Source organism: Mesocricetus auratus, unplaced genomic scaffold (assembly GCF_017639785.1).
Source record: "Mesocricetus auratus isolate SY011 unplaced genomic scaffold, BCM_Maur_2.0 Super-Scaffold_100006, whole genome shotgun sequence".
NCBI classification, from domain to species: domain Eukaryota; kingdom Metazoa; phylum Chordata; class Mammalia; order Rodentia; family Cricetidae; genus Mesocricetus; species Mesocricetus auratus.
Window position 1 is genome coordinate 8,115,208 of NW_024429190.1, and position 16,677 is coordinate 8,131,884.

A 16,677-nucleotide genomic window follows, 5' to 3' on the forward strand; every position below is an offset into this window, starting at 1 on the left:
CATGTTCACCTAAACAGAAATGTTCTGGAACATAAGCAAACCTTCACAATTCTGAAGAGAGAGATCAACAAGCAGATTCTTAGATCACAGCGAAACTAACTAGGAACCCAATCTATGACGGTAACTGGAAACAAATACTTAGAGAGTAAAAGGCATGACTCCAAGTAACTTGAGTCAAAGCAGTCTCAGCAAGCAAACATGTTTTGAACTAGCTGAAAGTAAAAACACAACTTACCCACATTGCTTGAATGCAGCAAAGCAGTGACTGGAAGCTGAGGACTTACAGTTTATGAATCATAAATTAAACCGTATTAGAAAAGAAGAAAGAGCTATGATCGATGTTCCAGTCTAGGAAACTAAGTAAGTAACAGCAATTTCAACCTAAATCAAGCAGAAGGAGACAAATAAGGAAAGTCAGGGCTCAGATCAGTGAAGCTAAAATAGCGCATAAATTAAAGAAACCAGAAATCAGAATCCAGTTCTTGGAAAACATTATGAGAATAGCTATACATGTAGTACAGCTAACCTAAAAACCCAAGTTACCAGCAGGAAAGTAAAAAAGAAAGTGGTTATTGTTGTTCTCATAGACACCACAGTTATCACAGACAAACATAAATAATAAGGAATTAGATATTTTTACATTGAGTAGACCAATCCCTTGAAAGGTACAAACTCCAAAATTCACTCCTGCAAATGGATAGTATAAATGGGTCAATATTTGTTAAATAAATGAAATCAATAATTTGACCCAAAGGAAACAACAGCTTGGTTGATCTCAGCAAACTGGTTAAAACTGAAATTCTGGCTCTGAAAAATTCACTGTTGATAGAGTGAAAGTAAACCATGTTGGATAATGGAATTTTAAATCAGTGTCAGTGAGATGCTCAGAGGGAAAAGACAATCACCACCAAGCTTGATGACCTGAGTTTAACCCCAGGGCCCACATGGAGAAGGGAAGAAATCAGCTTCTGCAAAATATTCTGATTTTAACGTGTTCTGTGGAATACACACACACACACACACACACGAAAAAATGTGAAAGAATTAAAAATAAAATGTATTAACAGTCCTAAAAATCAACAATAGGAAAAGTAAAAATCATTTTAAAAATGGACAAAGATCTGAACGCGAACCTTACCTATGACGTGGACAACCACCAAGTAAACATGTGGAAAGATAATCATCTAGAGGCCCGCAGGTTCGTGCAATGGCCTTGAATAACTGTGTGAGCATGTGCTTGCATGAGGAGCAGGACTGCTGTCTTAACGCACTTTGTACATAAATGGCATCTTTCCCCCATGGAAAAGGAACCATACACAAGCACCAAGAGAACTGATGTAATTTCGTGTCAGGAGTAGTGATTCTGGAGCTCTTGTGCATGTGCCTTGGAAATGAAAAGCGCAGTAGGGGGATGCTGCCTGTGCCAGACTGATTGACTTGGAAGACAAATGTACAGTAGCTCAAATAGTCCTTGTGCTAGTTTAAACTCATACCTGGCTTAGGTGAGACTCAGACACAGACAGATAGAAATATCTACAAGTACACGTATATGCACATGCAACAATCTATACGTATGCATTTTCTCAGTCTCTCAGGTGTCAATTTCTGGAAATGATGAGGCCATGGCAGCAGGAAGCACAGCTGGAACCTAAATTTTGATCTTGGATTCTGCAATCTGTAATCCTGGAGCTTAGGCAGAAAGTAGAGATGGTGATCCCAAAGCAGCTAGCATTGCCAGGAAGTGAGGAAGTCATCAAAATCAGACAAACAACATTTTCCCCATCAACTACATCATGATAGATGGCCACAGAAGTTGGCAGAGGAGCTTTCAAATGACCAAACTTGGAACAATTTGGTCACAAAAATGTAGTATTATTTTATAATCCAATTATAAAAATAGGTGCAAATGTATTAATGATAATTTCTTCAAGAAATAAGTAAAGAGAAATATTCACAGACCCTTTGGTTTGGATATTAAATTTCTTTGTAGGCCCATATGCTGAATGTTTGGTGCTATTTGGGAGTCACATATCAGATATCCTCCATATCAGATATTTACATTACAATATATCAGATATCCTCCATATCAGATATTTACATTACAATATATCAGATATCCTCCATATCAGATATTTACATTACAATATATCAGATATCCTCCATATCAGATATTTACATTACAATATATCAGATATCCTCCATATCAGATATTTACATTACAATATATCAGATATCCTCCATATCAGATATTTACATTACAATTCATAACAGCAACAAAACGACAGTTACAAAGTAGAGACAAAATAACTTTACGGTTGGAGGTCACCACAGCATGAGGATCTGTAATAAAGGATCCAAGCATTGGAAAGGTTGAGAACCACTGCCCTACGTCATGATTTCCCATGATTTGTAAGCAATGGGCAATTGGCCATGGACTTAAACCTCCAAACCTAGAGCCAACACAAAATTTTCTTTTTGATAAATTCATTACCTCAGATCTCTTGTCATACTGGGCAGGAAGTTGACTAACAGAGGAAAAGAGACAATTTTTTTCATGAAGAACTGGCCATAACTTATACATACTATACATAATATATTGATATCACCACCAAGAAAAAGTAGCATAAACCCTGACATTTTAAATGAGGGCTGACATAATGACTTTGCCAAGATGGTATTATGGGAAGAAGGAATCAAAAATGACTTTTCATGGGCAAGAGCACTGAAAACACTATGTGTCCCAGGTGATCAGGGACAGGAGCAGCACTCAGGTAGAGTCTGCAATCTTGATATGACATCGTGGGTCAGAAGTTTATCTCCATGGTTGTCTTCCTCGGAACTTGTTACTTAGTGACAATATCACACAAATACCTTCAGAAGTTTCTCATGTGAAATAGTTGCTCACTGTGTCTCTTTGATGTGAAAGTTTGAAGGCTTTATCAAAATATAAAGAGTGAGAGATAACATCCAAGTCAAAAGGAGCCTGAGCAGGCATAGCAATGGTGAATAACTCAGTACCTCTATGAGATGATGGATCAGAAAAGGGGAATTAGGGAAAACAAACCAAGGAATTTAGTGTCAATTTTAGTTCACAGTAACACATCCATACCAACTTATTAATTTGCAATAAATGTGTCATTTAAATAAGATATGAATGGTAGAGAAAACTGGGTCTATGCTTAGAGGTGAATCAAAAATGATCTATCTTCTCGGGTTTCCTTCAAGTCTTCTAAAATAAATTTATTAATTTTAAAGTGTGCTTTCTTAGCAATGATCTTGTTATGCTGTCTACGCTGCTCTGGAATTCCTGGGCTCAAGAGATCCTCATGCCTTAGCCTCTCAAGTATCTAGGCAGGTGCCATGACATCCAGCTGGCCAACAGTTACTAATGGCAAGGGGGAGGTATTAGCAACATTGTTGAGTCAGCTGCTATGCATTTCTGTTTAGACATCTTCATTAAGTTGACCTTTGGTGATGGATAGGGCACTGGTCTCCTTGGAATTCAGTTCTATCATTATCTTCTAAAAGTACACATGATTTTTGTGACCACCAAATGCTTCAGAGTAAGACAGCCAGAAAGCAATGAGAGCAACTAGGGGACAGTTTTGTGCTACAAATGGAATGGCCAGATCAGAACTTGGGAAAGAAACATTGGAGAATAAGACTGAATTTTTTCCGTAAAATACTGAGATATAATTCATGGCAGCATCTGTCTATGAATGTCTTCCAGATTCCCTTCCTGTAGAGTGCCAGAGCTTTTTCCCATGGTGTAGTCAAGTTTTACTTAAGGACAAGTGATAAGAACATTGTGCTAGCTTTAAAGGAAATGACATTCTTTGAGATGGCTGGAGATACCCCTTGGTTTGCCTGGTTTGTGTTGACATGAGGACATGGGGCTACTTTCCTTCCAGCTGGATGATAGTCCTGAGATCAGATGGCCAAAGTTTAATCCTACACCTCCTGTGGTTTGTCTGACCTTCAAGGATCCTTAGAGTTGCTCTGAGCCTCACTATGAATGAAATCTCAGCACTGTCTCGGGTATACAGCAAAAGTACAGATGGTTAATTCTTGCTCATGACTGCCTCTTACCCGTTAATCCCACATGGTCCTATGTGTTAGAGTAATAAGTAAGTCGTTAGATCAGAAAACATACCTGTGAGTCCTACTTAGATGGCCAAGTAATTATCCCTTAATATCATCCCTTTACATCTTCATACATTTTACAAATGTATCTATATCTCCAAAAATATTCCCACTTGCCTAGTGATCAAATGCAACAGTCTGTGCTACATTGCTTGACAATGTGTAAATACTAATGAATCAATGAAATGATCTTCAGAGAATGTCAAACCTGCCAAGAAAACATAGAATAATGAGATGCTTGACTCTGAAAATTTAGGAGAGCTGAACTGGAAGGAGTAGGAGATCCTAATCAAACTGGGGTGAAGGTACTAAATCTTGTTGGTTTCAATGGTGGATTTCCCAAGCCTAGGTATAGCTTCCTCAGTCCCATGGCTGTGTCTTCCTTCTGAGCACTAACAGCTGGCTTTCTCTTAACTGGCTTCAATTTTAGACTGGCAAAAACAAGCAAACAAACAAAAAATAAAACAACTTCAGTAGTCTCGGCACTTCAATCTGTCTAATAATGTTACTAGAAGAAAAAAGACAAGCTTTTATTTAAGATCAAGAAACATTTTCCCACAGTGTTCAGAAACTTTCCCTCCCAATGTGTTGTGAGATTTTTATAATTGTCCTTTACTACGTACCCTCCATCTCTGGGAAATAGCTAAGCAAAAACAATTACACTCCACCATTTCCAGGTCATGTTCACGAGATGGATTGAATGAGACTTTTAGAATAGGAGCAGCTGTCTCAAAAAGTCTTGCAGCATGAATGATTAACACTACAAATATCCACTCATGTTTGTTTTCAGATTGATGGACCATCCTGGAGTTGAATCTAGTTTGCATCTATAGGTGGCATAGACTATGACCCTGTACCTCATCAACCATAAGCCTCACTGAAAATCCACCCTGAGAATCTCCATGTGAGATAGCATTGCAGGACCAGGTTGGAGTGTCAAACTACCTGCACCTACCAGAACAGGAGAAAGCAAAACTCAGGTTACTGACTGCTACCAGGTTCCAGGTGCAGGGTTGAGTCTTGGGCAAACCTGGTCTTCCAGGTCACCTGGCTATGAGAATCTCCTCTGACCTGTGGCCTGTGTACCAGCAAGATTATCCCTGTGTCCAGTATCCAGTGGCTTCCTAAACTATGACATAGTGGCCGGACTCTTGTCACTGTTCATTGGGCGGATAGTGGTGCTAGACAGGAGACCATCTGAGGGCTGCATGTACCAAACCTCGAGGTACTTTGGCAGGTTGTGTCATTTAAGGGCTGAGTATTTCCCTCTAGTCCTCTGGAGCTCTTGTTTACTGGTTTGAGTCTGGGAAGTTATTTCTTAGCAACAAATTGTTGCTACTCGTCCCCTGGAATTAGTTTCATTGGACTATTTTGTTTCAATATCTACCACAGCATACTCAAGAGAAACAATGTGTCTGGAATGAAGATGCGTCCCAGTTAGTTTTGACTGTCAGCTTGCCATAACCTGGGGTCACCTGAGAAGGATAGCTTCACCTGAGGGATAGCCTGGACTAGTTTAACCTGTGGGTATGTCCCAGGGAGATTGTTGTGATTATTAATTAATGCAGAAGGACCCAACCCATTGTGGGTAATACCACGCCTAACAGGTTGTCCTAGGCTACATAAGAAAACTAGTTAAACAGGAGCCTGTGCTTCATTCAATCCTTTCTCATTTCTGCCTCAGGTCCCTGCTTGAGCTTCTGTCCTGACTGCCCTCAGTGATAGATCGTCACACGAAAGAGTGTAAGTCAAATAAATCCTTTCCTCCCAAAGTGGCTTTTGGTCAGGGTGTCTATACCGCGGCAACAGAGAGAGGAAACTACAACAGGTTATTTCTGACCTTCATCGTTTAAGAGTCTGATTGCCTGGTCCTCTCTGGTGAACCATGCAAGCAAGAAGTATATGGCAAGGTGTGGGTTGTCTCATGTCTAACCTTAGCTGTTCCTGAAGCTCCATTCCATCTGTTCTGAAGCCCGCTTCTTCCCTGGGGAACCTGTGTCTTAGTAACCCCCAAAGCCTGTTTCCCTCCCTGTCTTCCTCTTACTGATTGTACCTTTGCACTTTCAGACAGCCAAGGCGACCTGCTCCAGCTTCACATCCAAGACCACAAGGTAACCCACCCTGAAGACAGCATCAGGAGTTGGCTCAGCCCAGTCTTACCAGGCGCCCTCTACGCTGCCTGCACACACTTCTAATTAGCTCCATATCATAGCTTTATGCATCCAGCAGGAGCCTTGCTGCTTCCCCTCCTAAAATCCCGGACCCATCTTTTAGTTAGCAGGTGCTCTTCCAAATGCATTGCCAGCATCAGACCATTGCCTGCTTGTCTGGAATGGCATACTTAAGGTCTTGGCACTGAATTCTGCAGTGCAGTGGGGCTGTCTGGTCCCAGACCCAGAGATTTAACAGCCTCCTTTCTTGTCTCAATTGTAGGGTACACCCTACTCTCTCAGTCCTCCCTAGCTCTGAGCTAGCTTGGCATTTCAGAATCTGTTTTATCAGAGCCCTGAATTTCAAGTTGTATGTTGATGGTTAAAAGTCTAATTTGAAGTATTTTATCTACCATGAGTTTTGGAGAGCTAGTTGTTAGAAACCAAAAGGCAAGTGATGATAGTACACTTGAGACTACCAGTCAGGATATAAGAAGGGGGACAAGTCTCAGATCCCCCAATCAGGCCCCCATTGGGATTCTCTGGGATCCACTCTAAAGCCCTGACTGGAGAAGCCAGCTGTTTCACTTAGTGAGAGTAAATGAAGGCTCAGGAGGAGAGCAGGCAAAGCGTTTTCATCTCCACGCCTGCCTCAGCCAGGGCCAGGTCTCCTTTGCTGATGAGTCTGAGACACCCAAGAGAGTTCCAGATAATAGAGGCCAGGCCAGGGCAATCACTGGGCAATGAATTCCTTAAAGGAGCCTATTGACTCCTGTTTTCTGCTTCTAAATTAGAGTCGGGGGAGGGGGGACAAAAATTAGGGAAGCTTATTAGTCACAAATGAAGACCTGGTTATTTGTGGCTAGTTTTTTATAAGGAATGCTTCTCTGTGGTACAGCCCTGGCTGTCCTACGCAGACCAAACTGGCCTCGAACTCACGGAGATCTGCCTGCCTCTGTCTCTGTGCATTGGTGTTTTGCCTGCATGTGTGTCTGTGTGAAGGTGTTAGAACTCCTGGAGCTGGAATTACAGACAGTGGTGCTAGGAACAGAACCCGGGTCCTCCTGACCTGCCAGGGCCCTTAACCATTGAGCCAACTCTCTAGCTCCAGGAATACTTACTTGTCTTTTTGCATGGGTCGTTGGAAACATTGCTCTCACTGCCTGCAAAAATGACAGGCATCCATCCGATACAGGTTTCTGCAGAGAACGGACTGACCGGGGTTGGCCATCAAAGACTGTGGGTGAAAATTCTATTTTTATATACTTCCAGACATTTTCTGTTTTCATATTTAGTCTCACATCTTCCTATAACAAGGAGGGAGGAAAAGAGGGAGGGAGGGGGAGAGAGACAGATGAGAGAGAGAGAGACAGAGAGAGAGAGAGAGAGAGAGAGAGAGAGAGAGAGCTGATACACTAATGCAAATAAACACAGAGCTGTTATACACAAAGACAGACAATGATGGGGATGGAAATGGGGCATAAGAGAGAAGAAGAGGGAGAAGCAGGAAGAAAGAGGAAAGGGGGAGGAAGGGGAAGAGAAAGAGGAGTAACGGAAGGGAGCAGGCCTCAAAAGATGGAAAACAAAGAAAGGCTTTGCTGGGGGCCACAGGGGAAATACCTTTATGCATTTATTTGGCTTGTGCTGCCTTTGCGAGCCCATTGCCAAGCAAGGGTAGGGTCTGAATCCTAGAACAGTCTACCGGAAGACGAATGAAAATTCATCTCAATGTGTTGTCTTTCTCCACAAGTTTTTCACTCGCACATGTTCAATGATTTAACTTTAAAATCTGTCCCCAGCACCTGGAACAGTTTTGGGTAGGAAAAGATGCCTTGCCCAGTGTTCCACTTTCAGAGGAAGCCCCCCCAGCACTGTTACACATGGAAGCATTTCAATGTCTAAACATAGCTGCATGTTATTATTTACACATGGTGTGGCCCCGGGGGACGCTGTGCACACAGATTTTCTTGTGAAACAATCAATGTTGCCTCAGGCTTCTGAGGTTCATCCGCATTTATTTTGCTGCTACAAAGTTAGGAGGGGAAAAAACTGTAAATAGTCATATCCCTTGCAAATGCTTGGTACATTTGAAAAACCCATTGTTAAATGCTTTTGTCTTTGTTCAGTACTAATTATAAAGACCACTTTTATCACAGGTGGACATCAGTGGTATATATTTAGATGATTTCTTTAAAAGTGATAGGCATACAAATAAGTGAGAATTTTATCATTCACTTTAAAAATCCTAGCTATTCCCTTGAGCAATGCAGTTAGTAAAATATATTGTAACATCCAAATTTCAGTATCATTTCTTCAGCTCTTAACTCACAACACAAATTATCATTGAGAAAGGCCAGAAAATCATTACAAATGTGCACATTGATCACAATTTAAAGATAACTAAAAGTGTTTTTCGTGCTTGGGGGGTGGTGATTCCTACTGTGACCAAGAATATTCATACATCATGATGCTGAAGTCTTTAAGCTGTATACAGCCACACAAATTACTTCCAAGCTAACTGTAATTTGAAGGCTCAAATGTTTGTCTTTTCTTCCCCCCCTCATGGATGTGTACATTCATGATATACATAACACAGATGGAAAAGGAAAATAAATGCTGAGTTCCTGACAATGTCTCATGTCCAATAATTCCCCCAAAGGCTGACACAGTTTGGGCTAGTTATTCTAGGAGTAAGAAGCTTTCTCTGATGTCATCACTATCCAGGACACTCTCAAGATACCCCTTGGAGGAACTGATACTGGTAAATCTGCCTTCAGCTTTCAGTGAAGGCCAATTGCTATGAGAACTCTTTCTAAACCAATTATGCCAAGCTTAGGGGTCATCCATCTAACTGGGTGGTGTCTGTAGCAGTCAGTGTCCCATAGAGGCACCAGGAATAAGATGAAGGAGCAGAGGAAAGTGGTCCATTTAAAAGGGCAAATAGAAACACCTGTTATTAAATCCCATGCTCACAGCAGTGCTAATGTGAAATGTAGCATTAACGGTACAGGAAAACTGGGGGACAACCCAAATGCCTGTGGATGGAGAATGATCGTATGTCCAGTATTTGGCAAACAACAACGTTCTTGAATTCCTTGTGACATTTGCCTCTTTGGGCCAGGGCCCTGTGGCTTGTAAGTGCATCTTCTTGGAACACAGGGCCAGGAGTTTGAAAGAGGTACTGGATGCCCACAGATGAAGCCAGCTTCTCCTGGGGGCTGAGGCTCTTTATTCGTTGGTCCACCTGGAATGGTTTAAGTTTGATAAGTGGGAGGGGATCCAGTCAGAATGGGGAAGAGAGACTACGGACTCAGTTTGGGACTTGTTGTCCTTGGCAAGTCCATGCCTCTCAGGAAGACTTCCAACAGGGAAGTTGGATATGTGAACTTGGAGCGTAGCAGAGGAGCCTGACACAAAAGTTCAGTGTGGAATGGCTTGCACACAAGCAGGGGTAGGGGCATAATACTTGCCATCATTGCTTTGGAAGAAATTGTGGGTGAATTAACTTTAATGTATGTGCCTGGAGAGGCGAGTCTTGGAGACATCTGACAGGCCTCCCAGGTCTGTCTTTGTAGGCACAGACTACAAAGACTTGATCCCCTTCCACCAGTCTCCTGCCCTTCTTTGTGAATGTGTGAGCATGGACAGCCAAGAGCTGAGATATGCTCAGATTTCACCAGTGAGAGCAAGGCTTTGTAAAACTGATAGCATGTGCATATTTCTCCTGCTCCCTAGGCCACACCAGCCACACCCTCAACACCACAGGAGGTGCTCGGGTGATTCCAGGGAAAAAGGGAGGGGGAATCATCAAAGGAAGTTAGGCCGCTTTTGAATAAATTCAAATGCAGTCATTGCAGTTTTTAACTTGGTAGATTATTAATCAGGGAGGAGAGATAATTTATGTTTTAGGACTGTCATTCCAAAACAGTTTCCCAAAGGTTCTCTGTTCTAGTTTCTAGCACTCAAGGAAAATGTTAGGCACATACATGTAACCCTATATCTCATCTACTGTGATGTGATTTTCTTTTAGTAGAGACGAGAAGCCGTATTTAAGAACTGCATGCTGAAACCAGAACAATATGGCTGATGTGATCCACAGTCTTTTCTCTCTTCACCCTGACTGCTCTGCCTATAGAAGAATGATCCTGGTAAGGAGGACCTCAGGTGGAAACCCAAAGGATGGGGTTGCCCAGTCTATAAGGTCCAGGGAGTCACATCCGAACTGAGTTTCATAAAAACTGGTGAGGCTTCCTGGAATAAGTACATCTCTCTTCCTGGACTTTGTTACTTTGCTGTCATTAGATACACTCATTAGACTGAAAATTCAGATTATGCAAATAATATGACTTAGATCTCAATGTCCATTTCTCTTCCTGTTTTCTAGAAAATAACAATGGGCCTCCTGAGTGTAGGGCAAAACTTGCCATTATCATGGGCTAAGTTACATCGTGCATGGCCAGGTATTTTCATATTTGTGTAAATTCATGCAATTTCACTTAATCTTCTCTCTGCCTTCTTTCTGCTCTGTTTGAAGCATGTGAACCTCTCTTCCAGGGGAAGTATTCCATGTCTGATGCTCTTTTGCTGAGCTATCTGCTGGCCACCAGAAGTCAGCACAGAAAGCAAATGTCAGCATCAGATGCCAGGAATCTGCCTTTCCCAAGGACGTTTTGGGAAACAAGCCACAGGAACATCCCCTCCTTCTGGCCATCTCAGGAGTCAGGGTAAATAGAGGTTGTTATTCAAGGCAAGTGTCCTAAATTAAATGCTTTTGAATAGCTTAAGTATTTTTAAAACTTTGCTGCAATTTAATGAAATGGTATACATTTGTTTGTTATATTTTGATGTGTCTCTCTGTGATAACATCAACACAACCTTTCTCTGTGTTATTTTCATTTGTTTGTTTATTTATTGTAGCAAAAACACTCAACAAGAGACCCACTCTTATATTTTAAGCATAGTGTACTGCATTACTAGCTAATGGCACCATGTTGTGTGCCTGGCTTCTAGAATGAACTTACTCCAGTGTATATACTGAATTTCAGTATGATCCATCCAGCATGTTGAAATAAGTATCTTGAAGAAATATCTACAAGTTTGTATACATTACAATATTATTTACAATAGCCATATATGTCCATCTATAGTTGGATAGATTAGAAATAATTGTATATCCAGTAGGCTGGTGCATGACTATAATCCCAGCCCTCTGCAGGCTGAGGCAGGAGAATCACAAGTTTGAGATCATCATAATCTGCATAGGGAGACTGTTTCTAAGCAAACAAACAAGATAGCACCAAACACACACCAGAAACCCTGTACATAGCTGTATATACATGCATGGTCATCCATCCCTAACAAGCAAACTAGCTGTGCTGGTGCAGTAGGGTCAATATAGAGGACATAGACTTCATTCAGATGCATGAGCTGCATAAATTAGTTGCCTGTTGGTAAGTTTTATTATTGAAATCCTTTGTTTTTATTTCATTTTATACTATAACAGAAATTAATCCGAATCAAATGTGCAAGACAATGGGACTATGAAAATGTACACAACATGATCCTTATTCTCAAAATAAAACAGAAACATGTTCATAGTTACTGTTTAGAGTAGTTTTTAGAAGTTATTCGCTCTGCTATCAGTGCCCACACCACTATATGTGTCAGTATTCCTATCTCTACTATTAAATATTAATCCATCTCAAACATGGATTCCAGTTATTCAAAATACACAAGACACCTAGTTAAAATTGGATCTCATGTATGCTATAGATGTCTTACACAACCATTACAGAAAACCACAACTAATCAAATTACAGAGAACAATGGACACACACATGCACACACATATATCCTAATGAGTGTATGTTGACATATATGTGTGTATGTATCAACAATTAAGAAAAAAGGCCATGTATATGAGAGAGCAGGTTGGGTTGTAGATAGGAGGGTTTGAAGGGAGAAAATCATATATCAATTTTTAATTAATTAAGAGTCGTAGTTTTACATATTATTATTGTATTACACTGACACATAATTTGCTGCTTTTTTGATATTTGACACCCTGTATTTTATCTGCTGTCTTTGAATGTAGGGTCACAAATTAAGTCACTTTTTTTTCTTCAGATACTTTTAGTGATAGCCAAGGCTCCAGGCCAATTCATCTAATTGTAAAATTTTGTTCCAGCCCATTTCCCTCTAGAATTAAAATCTGTCAAAGCATGCCATGAGCATAGCAAAAAGAAATGCTTGGTTTTCAGAGGGTGCCTCAGTGGCCTGTGTCCTCAACCTCCTCCCGATGTTGAGCTCCTCCTCCTGGACTTCATTCTTTCTCTACTTTGTCCATGAAGTCAGTGTCTTTCCCATTCAAAGTTAATTCCAGATGTCCCCTAATTTTCCTTTAAACAATGAAATAATATTAGTTTTTTTCCATTAGCCTTTGATGATTACATCAAAACCAGTAGGTCTTCTGAAAATGAAGGATCCAGTACAGGGGCTGTGTTGGCCCTGACTGTGCCAGGTTTTGTATGCTAGAAATGTTTGTCCTGACAGGCTTGAGGTGCAAGCCCTCCTGGAGGGAGTACATGAGACCAATGTCCCTGCTCAGTATGGTCACCCTTTTCAGCTTGTTGGACAATGATTGACCCTGACTTCTGGGTGACATAACAGTAATAACTGAGAAACAGACTTCCTCTAACTTTGAATGTTTTTTATATATTCGTGCAGCTTTATTTAACTAAATGGGAGCTTCCTAAGTCTGAATTTCCACTGCTCACCATCTTTCCTCCCAGCATACACTGCAGATGCTTCTGAGTATCTCACTTTTGGTAGTGGCACGGGTATTCTACTTCATGTTTTACACAGTCCTGTCGTTTGACTGACACTGCATACCATTTCTTCTTATTCATGCCCTATACACTGGCCTAAGATTTTCCTCTAGATCGTGTCTCCAGTTCAAGACCAAAATGATGAACGTCTTCCTTTGTTTGTGTTTCTCATGTTCCCTTTGTGTCTTTCCCCCCTCTAAGAAGTGCTTATTACCCATCTGTTCCCTATGAAGTGTGGTGCTTGATTGTGGCTTAGACCATATCCAGGAGTGAAAGTGTAATTTAGGAAGTAATACAAAGATCATAATCTGAGTGATGAGTTCCATAAGTATTTAATTTATTCCTTGGAACAACCTAGAAAAAGGTTTTATATCAGTACTGCCTTTCATAGTGATAAAATTAAGGTCATTGCCTTCAAACTCATATTGGTCAGCATCAGAACAAGAGGCTGTGGGACTGAGTCATGGTCCTACTGAGAGCACAAACTAGTGAAACAGTTGGACACAAAACGATGTTTCAAAAGGAGGGAAAGAAAAACAAAACATCAAAAGGAGAATTGTTGCAATTCCTTTTAATGTTTCCATCAGAGTCTCCATTGACTAGTCCAAGAGGAAGGAGGGAGGGAGAAAAGACTGCCTTGTCCTGCTCCCTGACTTGTCAGGGTTACTGCATGAATTCCATCAGAAGGCATCAGGACATGGCCTGGGGAGGCCAAGAGCAGCTATCCAAGGTTGGCCTCCTTGCCTCCCTTCATGTCATTGAAGTTTTCAATCATCCCCATCTATTTGGACAGTGATCTTGATTTTTTACCTCAGTTTACTCCGCTCACACAGAATGCTGACCATCAAACTTGGTCATACAACGCCCTCTAATCTGAACTGAAGAAGCAGAAACAGACCACAAGCACAGAAGGGCAGTCACTCAGTGCCAGGCTCAGAGTTGTAGACAGTGCTGAAGGGTGATGGTTCCTGGGTGCCACAGTGTCTTCAGGAACCACATCTATGGTTCCCCTGACTGGACAGAATAATGTGACATGTGTTAAACTTGGCTCCTGTCTCTGCTGGTTCCTGTTCCCTTCAAGGTCCCAGGAAGTCATCTTTTCTCCTTCCATGGGATGGTTCTTGATCCCATGTGTCAGCTTCTGAGACCACTGTTGACAAGGGGTATAAACAGCTCATGGTGTCCTGCTCAGTATGGGCAGAAAGTGATGAATACCCAACGCAAATCCCATAGTTTTTACATCACTTGTGGCTTATCCTCACATTATTCTTTCTGTTGCTTTTCATTTAATGTCATGTTTAAATTTATAGACATACTGTGCAGTCCATATTTTATCTGAGAAGACTGGGATTTAGAGAAAATACGTGATGCAGAAGAATGGGGATATGAGCCCAGACACTACCTGGTTTATGAGCCTTTCCAACTGTAGGAAATGACTCTGTTGATCTGAGTACCTAGCCCAGAAATCTCTAAGTTGGGAACATTGTTTTTAAACTGTAGTGCCATCCATTGTCCTTTTCCTCAGTAAGAGTTTCTTTCTCCCTGGTATGTAAACCAATAAGAAGCTCATTCCCTACTTGGTAGTAAAGTTCTAATTCTAGTGAAAGAAATATTGAGGTCTTCCATAATCGAGATGCTTCCCGGTATTCCAGTCTTCTTCCTGTTTCCTGCATAGCGACATGTAGCAGCTCCTTCTCCAGCACCATGTCTGCCTGCACACTCATATTCCTGCCATGATGACAATGGACTGAACCTCTGAAACTGTAAGCCGCCGCCACAATTAAGTGTTTTCCTTTACAAGAGTTGCCATGGTCATGGGGCTTTCCACAGCAGTATAAATCCTATCTAAGAAAGCTGGTGACTAGCCTGAGAGCCTGCTCACAGGGTGCGTGTCTTCTACCTAGGCCTTTTTAACTTCAAAAGGCCATTCCCACATTCAGAGTACAGTGTGCAATTAGAACATCATGGCTTCCCTGACTCATTCCTGGCACCAGAGCTCTAAATGGAAAAAGTAAAAATTACTAAGGTCAGTATATTCTGCAAACACATAAAACCTAACTTAGCAAAGCTGACATCACAGCGTTATTGGAGTTTTATTAAGCCCTAACACGGACCCTTCAGCTTACAATTTTTAGCCCCAGTATACTGAATTTAGATGTTATATTTTATGTAAGAATATATAATAAGTTGCTGTAAAACACAGGATATCTTCAAACAGTGTTGTGAACATTAAAGATGTAACTCAATCCATCTTGCAATTAGATACATAGGCAGAGATGCTTCAGGAAGAGATCCAGGTTACAATGCCATGAAGCCAGCACAATATAAGAATCAGTTTTTAGCACTGAATTTGGTCTTCCTTAAACCTTGCCTTTCAACCATTTGTCTTGTCCATGAACTCCTTAGGTGTTGAATTTTTCATTATGCCAATTTATTCTCTTGAAAATTGTCTCATCAGTAGTGATTGATTGCACTGGGACTATATCCCTGCAGATAATTTTATCCTTGCTCTGCAATTCTTGTTATTCCCAGTTCACACTGGCAAACAGGACCTCTCCACAGTTCACACTGGTATGTAGGGTTCCTCCACAATTCACAATAGCATACAGGACTTCTCAGCTCACACTGGCATACAGAACTTCTCCTCAGCTCACACTGACACGCAGGACTTCTCTTCAGCACAAAGTCCACTGTAGGCAATTCCCTTTTCTCACATATGTATCTCTCTTCAGATTTTTTTTACATTTTTTACTTCTTAATTTAATTTCAAAAATATATTTTAAATTAAAATATAAATAATTCTCTCAGTCCCCTTTCCTCCTTCTTCCCACATCTTCCCCTCACTCCCTTTCAAACTGATAGATTATTCTTCTTTGTTTATTATTGTTTTACACACACACACACACACGTACACAAGGGAGGAGGAAGGAGTAATAGAGATGTACAAATAGCTAAATATAACCTTCTGAGTACATTTGGTTGTTCATGTGTTTGTTATTTCAGGGCTCACTTTTTTCCCGAAAGTTCATCCCTGAAAAACAAATAAAAATGACTCTGAGATACCATTTTATACCAGTCAGAATTGCTAAGATCAAAAACACTGACTATAGCTTATTTATGCTGAAGAGGATGTGGAGCAAGGGGAACACTCCTTCATTGCTGGTGGGAGTGCAAAACTTGTAGAGCCACTTGGAAATCAGTACGGCAGTTTCTCAGAAAATTGGGAATCAGTCTATCTCAAGACCCAGCAATAACACTTTTGGGCTTATACTCAAAGGATTCACACTCATACCACAAGGAGACATTTGCCCAACTGTGTTCATAGCAGCATTATTCATAATATCCAGAATCTGGAAACAGCTTATATGCCCCTCAAGAGAATGGATAAAGAAAATGTGGTATATTTATACAATGGAGTATTAGTAGTAAAACAAACAAACAATGACATCTTGAAATTCACAGGCAAATGGATGGAACTAGAAAAAAATCCATCCTGAGGTAACCCAGACATAGAAAGACAAACACAGTGTGTAGTCACTTATAAGTAGATACTAGAC

At 40.9% G+C, this 16,677-nt stretch overlaps 1 long non-coding RNA gene across 1 annotated transcript; it reads left to right on the plus strand.

The window, feature by feature from the left end:
* The first annotated feature begins 10,322 nt into the window (after positions 1-10,322).
* Positions 10,323-11,045, plus strand: LOC110343344. Its single transcript, XR_002385601.2, has 3 exons — positions 10,323-10,441; positions 10,678-10,753; positions 10,848-11,045. It is a non-coding gene; the product is annotated as an uncharacterized LOC110343344 (long non-coding RNA).
* Positions 11,046-16,677: the final 5,632 nt, after the last annotated feature.